Source organism: Condylura cristata, unplaced genomic scaffold (assembly GCF_000260355.1).
Source record: "Condylura cristata isolate star-nosed mole 26May11 unplaced genomic scaffold, ConCri1.0 scaffold00069, whole genome shotgun sequence".
Lineage (NCBI taxonomy): Eukaryota > Metazoa > Chordata > Mammalia > Eulipotyphla > Talpidae > Condylura > Condylura cristata.
This window is the reverse complement of record NW_004567170.1, coordinates 495,950-505,584: the sequence shown is the minus strand read 5'-3', so window position 1 is coordinate 505,584 and position 9,635 is coordinate 495,950. Positions and strand designations below refer to the sequence as shown.

The 9,635-nt window shown below is 57.6% G+C and overlaps 1 protein-coding gene across 1 annotated transcript in view; it reads left to right on the top strand.

Annotated features, from left to right (window-relative positions):
• Positions 1–9,635, top strand: part of LOC101624456 (olfactory receptor 12-like) — a 27,216-nt gene that overhangs the window by 16,406 nt on the left and 1,175 nt on the right. The window lies entirely within an intron of this gene.

The following is a 9,635-nucleotide window of genomic DNA, read 5'->3' as shown; positions in this document are numbered from 1 at the left end:
CGGTGCGCCCCGCCCTGCGCCTGGACGGCTAGCTCGGCCGGGGGGTCGCTGGCCCGGCGTCTCCCCCACCCGCCTTGTTCCCCAAATTCTAAAATTCTCCACGGACGACGCAGGGGCGGCCAGGGCTACGAAAGGGAGCAGGACAGAGGCTGGGCGAGGACAGATCGGCCGCAGCCGCCAGAAAGCCCCGGAGGCCAACACCCAGGGCCGGGGCCTGCCCGGCACCGGCCCCCTGACCACGGTGCCCGCGGGGGCCCCCCGGCCGGGCCAGGCTCTGGCTCCTCAGAGGTCATGCGGCCACGGCCTCCTCAGACATGGGGACACCCTGCGGCCGCCTCACCTGGACAGCATCAGTGACGGTCACGCTGGTCACCAGGAGTCAGGACAGCGCTGGCCAGCGTGACGGCCACCTCTGGGCCCAGAAGCGTGTCAGGACACCCAGTGTCACGGCTGTCTGGGCGTTGGGATGCACCAGCTCTCTGACAGCCAAGCCAGGGGCTCCCCCGCTCCGCCTCGGGCGGAAGGTGCCGGGCTGCGCCCTCCTCAGGGGCGGCCGCCGGGCGCTCCTTCTCTTCAGAGGCCAGGAGCAGTCTTCCCGCTTCCTTCTTCCTTCCGAGTCTGAGACAGTTGCCGCCCCCTCCAGAGGGGGAGCGCGGGCTGCTCTGCCCTCAGCGGGACCTTGGCTTATATCCTCTCACATAGAGCCACACCCATAAGTCTGATTGGGCCATTTTTCAATCCTGTGGCTGATTGGACCCTATAACCATCAGCCCCTGGCGCCTGATTGGTCCAGTAACAGCCCAGGAAGTGCGCCTTATATAAAGGGGCTCTAAAGGGCACCTCCACAACTGACTTGAGGCGAGAGGCTGGGTCCTAGGAACAAAAGTCTGATTGGTCCATTTAGCACCAATGAGCTCATAGCTCACACCTGATTGGGCCATTCCACAATCCAGAAAGTACACTGCTACATAAAGGGGCTCTGACAGCAACCGCCACAATTGACCTGTGGTGGAGACCACAGGGTAAGGAGCCACGGCTCCCTCTGCTCACCGTGCTGAGGCGGCTGTTCCAGCAACAACCTGGCATAACCTCACAACACCTCTGAGCCGCATCTCTGCACACCTCAGCATTCTCCAGTCAGAGGAGCGCGGCCCTGACAGCAGCCTCCACCGCTCTCTTGTCTCCACGGCACCCACAGAGGACTCCCTGTAGAGACAGAGATGCAGACACGACCCCACCAGGGTCCCCACCGCGGGAGGGCCTCCTCCCGGCTGCACGGCTCCGCGGGCCACCGCCCTGCACAGCCCGCTGCGCTTTGTCCCCCAGCCCTGCTGGCTGTGGTGTTCACCACTGATCATGACCCTGCAGGGCTCCCCCAACACCAGCAAGTCCTTTCAGTAGCTCTGAAACGCCGGCGTCCCGGGCACCGCGGCAGAGGCCGGGTGGGAGGTGACAGGCCGCACCTGCCCGGGCTGAGACTAGAGCTGCCAAAAGGCCCCGAAAGGCCCAAAACCTAAACCAGGAGCTACAGCAGCCCAGCACCCTCCTGGCAGGGGCCTGTGGCCTGTAGCCAAAGGACCGCTAGAGGACAGTCACTGACGGTGGGTCTCACCCACACACACAGTTGCAGAGACCTCAGGCCCCGAGAACAACCACAGGGTTCATCTTGCAAACAGGGGGACAGAGCGCACTGTGGCCGTGCACAGCGGGTTATCTCACTGAGAGAGTGGCAGTGGCAGTCGCCGCCATCACCAGGAGTCTGGACAGCACTGGCCAGAGGGGTGGTCACCACTGGTCCCCCAGAGGGGGTGTCAGACGCCCAGTGTTCACAGCTCTGTGAGAGGTTGGGCGACGCCAACAACAAACAGCTCTGTGAGACTCCAGCCGGGCCACCGGGCCCCTTCCGGGCCGGGTCAGAGGCAACACGGAGGTCCCGTCCCTGGAATGGCCTTTGCCTTCTCTCCCTCAGTGGAGGGCGGCTGCTGGATGCTGCTTTTCCTCTTTCTTCATCCCTTGGAGGCTGGAACCATCTTCTCTTCTTCAGGGGCCGGAGTTGTCTCAGCGCCCTCCTACCCTGGCTCTTCTCCTCTTTCAGGGTGCCCCACCCACAAATCTGATTGCACCATTCTTCAATTCTGTGGCTGACTGGACCAATCCGCCCACATCTTGCCACCCGAGGGGTCCATTCCCCAACCCAGGGTGTGCACTGTCACGGTAAAGGGCCCTGAGGAGGCCCTGAGGAGCAGCCGCCAGCACCGATGTGTGCTGGGGCAGGTGGGACCCACTGCTGCAGCCATCCCCGCTGAGGCGGCCTACGGTCCCATAACAATTCCTCTGGCCCTGGGGTTTCTCTCATCCTTTTTTACCGAGGTGATTTGTGGAGACGCAGGGTGCACCCGTGGGGTTTGCTACGTCTGCACCTGCCACCAAGGCAAGTTTTCAGTACATGATTTGGTCTAAAATTCTCTTGTGAGTTCGCTCCTCAGGGTTTACAATTCACACTGGGGATTTCCTTTTTGTCTTCACAACAGCACAGCTCCTGTCTTAGGGACGGAGCTGCCGGCTGCACGTCACTGACTGTGGCGCCTGCATGGCATTTTGGAACCACCTCTGCCTTTCCCCATCACCGTCCAGGCACAGGTGAGGCCTGTGTGAGCTGGCGCGGGAGCCCAGCGTCTGGGGCTGACTCCGCACCAACTGCCACCCTCTGGGCCACACAGCGCATAAGACAATACTCAACTTGTTTCTGATATTAAAAAGTGGTGGGCAAATACCTGTAAAATATAGTCTCCATGTTGTGTGCAAAGCCAGGCGCTCTAGCACCTCAGGGCCGTGTTCACAACCTGCAGTAACGGCACACGTGGGGAATGTCATAACCTTGGGCATGACGAATTCCCCCACGTCCTCCCCCCAGCCTCCCCACTCGGAAGAGCATTTCCATGAGCACGTCACACTCCTGGCACCTGTTTTCAAATGGTAGCCCCGTATTTATTGTGGAAGTCAAAAATAGTCTTAAATCATTACTCTTCAAAGAAAAACAATTGATGAGAAAATAAAAGCACGTAGGAACCAATATATAACACATTTGTAGAACTATACGCAAAACCAACAAAATTCCAACAGTTCTATTCATAAAATATACAGATGATCAGCAAGTGTGGTGACATTTGTTAACTCAAAATATTAAGACCTGACTTCTCACCCAACAGATTATAAAAACTTTAAGGTTTGTAGCACCCTTTGTCATGGCGAACATGATTTATAGCGTCAGTCTTCAGCATCACCATATGTAAAGAATCTTTTTACTCAGAAAACTCTGCCAAGAATCTAGACCCACCTGTATTTACCACATTGTTGTTGCTAATAAAAATACTAAGCAACAGGAGCCATCATAAATGCCCTTCCACAGAGTCCACTGTTCTAAATTGCAGGCTGTCTCTCCCAGGGAATAATTCACACAAACACGGTGTGTTGAAGCAAGGGCGCCATTTCCAGAACTGGCCACCTCAGCAGGGGGGCGGCAGCAGCAGAGTTGGTATCTTACCTGCCTGCTCCTCCACAAGTCGGGTGTGGTGGTGCGCCTCAGAGCCCTTTTATGTGACAGTGCACTTCCTGAATCTTGGAATGGACCAATCAGGTGTGAGCTATGAACTGATTGGTCCTAAATGGTCCAATCAGCCACAAGATTGCAAGGCGGCCCAATCAGACTTGTGGGTGGGACTCTCTGAAAGAGGATATAAGCCAGACAGCGCTGAAGAGACAGCAGGTCAGCCCCCAAAAAGGAAAGACAGCTCCAGCCTCTGAAGAAAGAGGAAAAGAAGTGTCCAGCAGCTGCCCTCCAAGGCAGGAAGAGAAGCCAAAGGGCTCTGTCAAAGATGGGGCCTCCATCCCGCCTCTGCCAATGTCTGAAAGGAGCCCAGAGCCTGGGCCCAACATCTCAAACAGGTGTTTGTTGCTGGCGTCACCCAACAACTCCAAAGAACTGTGAGCACTGGGTGTCTCTGACACCGCCTGGCAGGACCAGTAGTGACCATCACACTGACCGGTGCTGCCCAGAACTCCCGGTAACAGGTGGTGACCATCATTTACACTGTCTCAGTGAGATAATCCACCACGAGTGACCGCAGTGAGCTCTCTGTCTCCCCGTTTGTAAATAAACCCCACGCTTGTTGTTCCTGGAGCCCAGGGTCACTTGCAATTGTGCACATGGGTGAGACACACAGACAGTGACTGTCCCCTTATTGGGCCCTGTCCTTCGTTGGGCTACGGCCCACAGGCCCCTGCTGGATGGGTGGGTGCAAACCCTTGGTTTGGTTTTGGCCTTTTGGGGCTTTTTGGTGGCTCTCCTGTCTCAGAGACCAGGTAGGTGGGCGGCTGTTCCATCGCTTATCTGGCCTCCTGTCGTGTCTGCCCCTATTGGAACACTATGCTGCTACCATGGTGGATGCTGATGTTGTACACTTTGTGCAATGCACCAGTCTAGGCCATGAGAGATGGACCGTGCAGAGCCCTGACAGGCAGCTAATGCACTGCACGCACCACACCAGTACTCTGTGCTAATCATAGGCGAAATGCCAGGTGGGGTGAATGGAAACTACTTTCTGCTCAAGTTTCCTGTAAGTCTAATGCTATTCTCCTGATGAAGTATATGATTGCTTCTAACAGAACCCTATGCATGGGGGCGGGGGGGCTGGCGGGACAGTGCAGTCGGGTGTTTGCTGAGCATGAACTTGGAGCCAGAGTGTGCAAACACAGCTTGCTCTCATGAGAGGTGCACGAGTGGAGGGGACGAGAATAAGCCAACAGGCAAACGAAGTGGGGATATGTCATGTGGGGGAGGTACTAAGAAGGAAAACGCAGGACACACCTAGGACAGAAAAATGTGTAGAGGAGAAGTGTAGAGTTCACAAGAGAACGTGAACTCCGGAAGAAATGAAAACAGTTCTGCATCCACATATTCACACACCGAGACGTGCTGATTCGGAAACTGCTTCTCACTTTCCAGAAGTGTATGTCAGAAACTCCAAGCATGACTTGTCTGGGGAAGAGTGTTGGTGTGGGGCGGGAGGGTTGGTGGGAGGAGACTTGAAGCTGAAGGAGGGCGACAGAGACACCAGAGCCGGCGTAACACGAGCAACGCGCGTCCGAGGGCTGTGACTGTCCAGTCACTGGCACCTTGCACGCCTGATCCTGCAACCTTGAGACACGGCTGCTAGTCAGAGCCGGCTTCTCCCCATTTCCTTTTCATTACTCCGAAGTCTGTAGCCTGCTCATGTGTTATTTTACTATCAACACTGATGCACTTCTGCGTCATTATCTTTCTCATTGTTACAATTTCCTGTATTAAGAAGTTATAGTTCAAAATAACAGTTTTATGGAAAGTTACAGATCAGTGTCTCTGGTGAACGCAGGTACAAAAATCCTTACCAAACGCTACAAGTGGATTAAAAGAACCATAGACCATGGCCAAGTGGGATTTGTCCCGCAACGCAAGGATGGCTTGCCAGTATGTGGGGTTCATCCAGCAACGACGGGAAGATAAACAGCACATGGTCATATCAACAGAGGCTGAGAGCGCACTCACACACGCAGCATCCTATTATGCTGAAACCTTTAGCCAAAGGGGCGCAGGGACGTACAGGCAAACCAGCCATCACGCTCAAGTGACAAGAACATAAAAGCTTTTCATATGAGATCAGGAGAAGACAAAACGTTCACCCTCCCCTCTGCTGTTCAATACGGGGCTGGACGCCCTCCCCAGAGTGGTTAGAAAGAGGATGTAGAAGTGATTCAGGTTGGAAAAGGAGAAGTGAAATGGTCCCTGTTGAAGATGGCACAGTAATACACACAGAAAGACTCCAGCAAAAAGCGACTAGGATTGGTAAATGAATGTGATATCGTAACAGGCTACAAAATTAATGTACAAAACCAGTTCCATTTCCGCACTCAAATAAGGAACTAGCTGAAACAGAAAAGCATCAAAAATAATTAAATATCTTGGAATAATGTAAGACCTGTACACAAAAAAACCATAAACACTGCAGAATGAAATAGAAAAAGACACAAAGAAATGGAAAGTGTGTTCCATGTTCATGGGCTGGAAGAACGAACATATGTGCAGAGTCACTGGGATCCTGTAAAAATCCCAGTGGCTTCCTTCACAAGAAGAACAAAAATAAAAAAACAAAAAACATGAAGTTTGACCTTATAGAAGACACCAAGTAGCAAAAAAAAAAAAAAAATCTCTAAGAAAAAGAATAGGGACCTCCCTCTCCCTGGTGGCTTGGGGGTTTTAGGGGTTCAGTTATTACTGCTATGACCTGAGGTCAGTTCCTTGCCAGGAAAAATTCCCACAGGACGCAGCAGACCCCTCGTGTCTTCCTGTGGCTCCCCCAGCAGTGTGTTTCAGTCAATCCATCTGCTCTGCTCCCCACTCCGTCTCTGGCGAATCCTTTTACACCCTCACACCTCTGGCCAAACCAGTTCTTCTACACAAAAATAATTTTTTTTTAAAGTATGGGGGGGGAGGCAAAAGTAGTGGCATCATGCTCCCCGATGCCAAACTATTCCATAAAGCTACAGTAATTAAAACAGTTTGGTAATGAGATAAAAATATACACACAGAAAATGGAACAGAACTGAGAGCCCAGCAATAAACCAACAGAGAGATCACCACTTCATTGCCAGGTAGCCAAGAACTTACAATGGAACAAGGAAAGTTTCTTCAATAAAAGGTGCAAAGAAACGGACAGTCATTTGCCACCTCCGCTCACCAGTCAGAATATTAGCTAACACCGTACACAAAAATGAACTCCAAGGTCTGGAACCAGAGGTGCACTCAGGCGTCACGCTCCTCGGCCCCCGCTCAGACGCGGCTTTGGGGCCTCGACGCCCACGCCAAGTCAAGGCAAGTAGGGGCGGCAGCGGGCAAGTGGGAGCACCAGCCAGAGGCCCTCAGAGGGGACCCCGGGGTCACACACATGTGACTGAAGTGGGCACGTCCTGCGCCAGCAGGTGTTAACATACAAACAACTCCTGAAACCAAACAATAAAAATCATCCTGATTAAAACCCGGACTGAAGATCTGAATAGTCGCTTTGCCAAAGAAGGCAGGCAGGCGCCCACTCGAGAAGCTGTTCAGAGACACCCATGGAAGCCACAGCAGCCCCCTCCCCCCTGGAAATGCCCCTGTGAGGAGGCAGCAGTCCCGGGGTGGGAGGGAGGGAGCCCTGCACACCGGAGGGCTGGACACTGCTGAGGGGGGGGGTCTCTGAACTACAAGTAGAAACCCGAGACCCAGATGCCCCCCTCCAGGTAAATGCAGATGCCTGCACCCCGCTACCTTTGCAGCGCCATTTAAAACCAGAACTGGAAAGCACCCGGTCTTCTGAGGGTGGGTGGGAGAGGGGCCCCACAGTGGACACTGAGGGGTGACACGCAGTCCTGTTGGGGCTTGCTTGTGGCCGGGCTGAGGGGTCCTGAGCAAGTCAGGCAGAGAGGACAGGCGCCCCAACCCCGCACTCACTGTGGGGAGAAGCTGCCGCCGGTCCACACCAGACGCCCTAAGCAAGGGGCAAGGGCAGCAGGAGGGGCTTCAGTCGGGACTCTGACCAGGGACGCTGCGGCCCTCGCTGACCACAGCCACTATCGCTCCCCGTGGAGGGCGGGAGACTGGAAGGGGAGGCCCAGTGCTGACCAGCGCCTGGGCAGAGGGGGCGCCCGCCGACTATTTGGGGGGCAGCGGGGCATCAATATGCCCACTGGTGCCCCCGGGGCGTGACCCCTAGGGCAGGGCAGCCTCTTTGTGACTGTTCATGAAAGAAAATTTCACACCATGGTCACATGAGGACCGATAAGGAAAGGGGGGCGCCCTGCAAAGAAGGGGAGAGGCCGAGAGCTGAGGGCACCCCCAGCAGGTGCTCGCGCTGAATTTTAAAAACCAAGAAGTCAACACAGCTGGGGGCAACGCACAGGGTGTAAAAGGGCTTCAGAGAGGACCTGGGTGGGCCTGGAGGGACCTGCCCGGGCCGGGCCCCGGACAGGAGAGCGGGCGGCAGAAGGGCCCGGCGGGCAGACACAGCCGCGGGCGGCTGGCGGACTGCGGGGATGGGCGGGAGGCGCCTGGACGCTGCGTCTCCTACTGCAGGGCCCGGGGGACCCAGCCCCTGGCTCCGGGGCAGGGAGGGCAGCGCCCCTGGCCCCGCGCACCGGGTCAGGACACAAACAAGTGCTCCTAATTGGCCACCAGAGGCCGCGGGGTCCCAGCGCAGGCGGTGGGGAGGGGGGGCCCTCGGCGCTGTCTCCCAGAGCAGAGCAGGAGCAGCGGCCAGACCCCGCGCCCGCCCCGGCCCCGCCGCCGGCAGCGCCTCCGCCCGCTGCTCCCAGCGCAGCCAGTGGGGAGACTGCGGCGAGCGGAGTCCCCGCTCGCCGGGCTCAGGCAGGTGCTCTGCGGACCTGGGGCTCCGTGCGGAAGTCTGGGAGTCCACCCACCTGCCCAGCCCAGAATGGGCTCAGGCTGGCAGTGAAACTTGAATGGACTGTCCTCCCGCAGGACTGACCGCGTGCCGACGTCCAGGAGTCCCCACTGTGCCGGACAGGGAGACGCAGCGTGACAGCAGCCCGCCCCGCCCCGCCCCGCCCCGCCCCGCCCAGCGGCCAGCTTGTTCTGCAGGTGCCAGAGGCGACCCAGCCCTGGGGTTCCGGCACCCTTGGGCGGCAGGGGTGACCCAAGAGCCTGAAGGGACTGGACTGCTCTGGACACTGTACCCGGAACTGCACTAGCCCTCACCGGACAGCAGAGCAGCCTTGGTAACAGGGGCGCCCACTCCTCCCGGGCCCTGAGGGTGGGCGCTGGGCGGGCGGTCAGAGGGTAGAGGGCTCCTGAGGGTGGACAGTTGGGGACGCTGCCGGCAAGGTGCCAGGGCCACATGTCAGGCATTTAGCGGCCTCCACCTCCGTGCCAGCCCAAGCTGTCTCAGGGTGCCACGCCTGGCCTCGGGCGTGCTTGCTGGGTCCGGTCTCCCTGAAAGGAAAGCGCCCCTGCAGAAAACCTGGCCGGTCCGAGCCCCTCCAGGCACCGCTGGCCGGAGGGGAGGGGCACCCCTGCGCTGAGACACCAAGCTGCTGCCCGCGCAGGACTCTACCCTGAGTCCTGTATCTGGCTGCCCCGCAACTGGCACTGGCCTGTCCTCGGATGGTCCCCCAGACCCAAAGAGCCCCGTAAGGGCCCCCTGGTCCAGATCCCGAGACCTGTTGATGGGGCCCACGGTGGGCAGGGGGCCAGGAGGACAGACGAATAGGCCCACTCAGCCCGGTCAGACTGGCCACGCCCAGCCTGGCTTCAGCCCTCACCTGCCCCAGGCCGGTCAGCAGGACACAGCAAACACGTTTCTGCGTGAATCAGTGACTGGCCCGGACAGGCACAGTGGGGCGCCCAGGAGGGGACCCCAGAGGGCAGGCGGGCACTGTGGTCTCCCAGGCAGGCCCACCTGCACCCCGGCCACCGTCCAGGCCCCCCAGGCCCCAGCCCAGGCGAGATCAGCAAGGGCAGCAGGAGGGGCTTCAGTCGGGACTCTGACCAGGGACGCTGCGGCCCTCGCTGACCACAGCCACTATCGCTCCCCGTGGAGGGCGGG